We start from the raw sequence: 2,956 nt of genomic DNA, 5'->3' as shown, positions 1-2,956 counted from the left end.
AACACATATGGTAACACCTGTTTTCTGCGCCACCCACTGGTACAGGAAGAAACAATGTCAGCTTTCTGCTCTGTGGCACAACTGAAAGTGAATCTAACCCCCAAAACAGCTTTTTTTTCCCCTGATAAACTGTCTAAATAGGTTATTTAGGGTTCTATCTTTATGTTTGTGTGAATTTTGACGTTTGTGCAATTTGTTTAGTTCGGCATTATTTTCCCTAAAAGTGTCTCACTACCTTTCAGTGGTACACCTTGGTACAACTTCATCACATCCCTGGTTCAGTTATAAAAGCACAGTGCTCTCTCGCTCCCCTCCTCTGTTCCCCCAGCCGCCTGATGGCAAGCCAGAATTTGCAAGGGGTGCAACTGGTGATTATTGATTGATAGTGTTATTCAGCTTTTCAAATGTATGATTTCAAATCAGTTCAATTCAAAAATACTTTATTAATATCAAAGGCAAATTAAATTAAATATTGTAACTCATTTATTCTTCAAGATGCAGATTGTGATGGCTGTTGACAGGAAAGATCTCCTGCAGCGATCTGTATGAGTAAATCTGAAGAAGCCTCTTACTGAAGATACTCTGCCTTCCCAAGACAGTCTAATGAAGAGGATGGTCAGGGTTGTCCATAATTTTCTTGATCCTATCAAGAATCCTTCTTTGGATCATCATCTCACAAGGTTCCACAGTCGCCCCCAGAACAAATCCAGCCTTCTTGTTCAGGCTGTTGAGCCATTTTACGTCCCTGGTTCTAATGCTGCTACCCCAACAGATGACAGCAGAAGAGGTGACACTCTCAACAACAGACTTATAGAAGATCTGCAACATCTTGGTGCAAACCTTGAAGAATCTTAGCTTCCTCAAGAAATGTAGTTCGCTCTGTTCCTTCTTATAGATACTTCACTGTTAAGTCTCCAGTCCAGTCTGTTGTCAAGGCGAACACTGAGATATTTTTATTCCTCAAACACCTCCACTTCTTCTCCCATTATGGAAATAGGGTTTGATTTAGCCCTGTTCCTTCTGAAATCAACAATCATCTTCTTTGTTTTGTTCACATTTAAGATGAGATGNTCTTCTCCCATTATGGAAATAGGGTTTGATTTAGCCCTGTTCCTTCTGAAATCAACAATCATCTTCTTTGTTTTGTTCACATTTAAGATGAGATGCTTATTTCTACACCATGACACAAAGCAGTCCACCTGTACTGGGACTGTACTTAGTCTCTTATCCATCTCTTATACACCCAACAACTGCAGCATCATCAGAGTATTTCTGTTAATGGCGGCAGTCAGACTTTTCCTGGAAGTCTGAAGTATAGAGTGAATAGGAATGGAGAACGTTCAGTGCCCTGTGGTGCTCCTGTGTTGCTGACCACCTGGTTAGACACACAGTCCTTCAGTCTCACAAACTGGTCTGTTTGTGAGGTATTCAGGGGATTGTTGAGGCCTCCACCTTGGTCTACTGGAGTTCCTCACAGAGCAGATCAGGCTGACTTGTGTTAAATGTACTGGACAAATCAGAGAACATGATCCTCACAGCGCTGCCTGCTTTGTCCAGAAGACAGTTTGTTGAAGCAGGTGTATGATGGCATTATCACCTCCAACTATATTTTGATAAGCAAACTGCAGAAGGTCTTGATATGAGCTTGTCTTCTTACTCACCTGGGATTGCGCAACCTCTCGCTAACTGCACCAGTTGCCATTCTATGAGAGCATGCTCCTCCTGCCTGTACGTCGCTAATAAAATGGTTAAAAACATTTAATTTTCCATAATTTAGCTTATGTATTTAATGTGCTGTGTTTTTATTGTCACTAACTATGTGTAACGTGTTTCATGTGCTGAGGAGCGATCAGAAACGGCAGAGAACAGATTCGAGGTGAGGCAGGCAGTTCTCGTACCTCATCGCTGGGGGCGCTCATGAACCCAGACATTGTGACTCCACAACTGCAGAGTAAGAGACAGTAACAGCGAGCTAGCCATACAGTAGCTGCGCTGATACAGAGAGCGAGAAAGAAGTGGTTTTGAGTTGTACTTTAACGGTTTCTCCCTTTGCTGTTAAGCACAGCACGAAAGTAAAAATATCTACATGTCTAAGTTTGATTGAGATGACGGAATTATTCTGCGGCGGTGGCGCAGCTAAGCATCACATGTTAAAGAATAGTCGGTAACACTTTATTTGAATGGGGGTGAATAAGACTGTCATGACACTTTCATTAATATGACATAACATCTGTCATGAACATGAATAAGCCTTCATGAATATTTATGACTGTTGTCATAAAGCGTCATTCGGTAAATTATGACACTTTTAATACAAAGTTCACATTATTCAAAATGTCTTTGTTATGACAACTTGACATTAACCAAGAAATCATTACTGATATAAATTTGTTATAAAAGTATTACTGATTGCACTTTAAAAATTAGGTAACTTTATGTTATTAAAGGTAACGTTTAAACAAAGTTTAAAATCTCAATGAAAGCACAGACTTTATGTCAGCATTTAATATGATCATCCCCCTGGATCTTGTATGCAAATTGATCCTCTTGGGCCTTAATACTCCACTGTGCAACTGTCTGCTGGACTTGTTCACCGACAGAACTCGGTTTGTCTGTGTGGTTACCATGGTGGTTAAGACCTCCAGTGGGGTAGTCAGCAGAAAAAGACAAAAAAGTAATTTGAGTCTTGCTTTATTCTCATGTCTTCCAACCAAAACCAAAAATAGAATGGGGGACAACCGTTGGTGTCTTCTTCACCTTGCCCTCTCCCCTTCACAATAAGGGCATACATTCTGGTGTGACACCAACATCGGTAGCCTACAAGGTACTTGTTCAGCTTAAGGTTCTGTATTGATATTAGCTAGTCATCTTTTAGCTAACATTACCTGCATCCAGCAGCTTTACTCAACTCAGTCGGTTAGTTTGGAGGGAAAAACTGTGAAAAGTTCTTTGCGTT

Source organism: Poecilia formosa, unplaced genomic scaffold (genome assembly GCF_000485575.1).
Source record: "Poecilia formosa unplaced genomic scaffold, Poecilia_formosa-5.1.2 Scaffold535, whole genome shotgun sequence".
In the NCBI taxonomy this organism is placed as follows: domain Eukaryota; kingdom Metazoa; phylum Chordata; class Actinopteri; order Cyprinodontiformes; family Poeciliidae; genus Poecilia; species Poecilia formosa.
Note: the sequence above shows the minus strand (reverse complement) of the source record.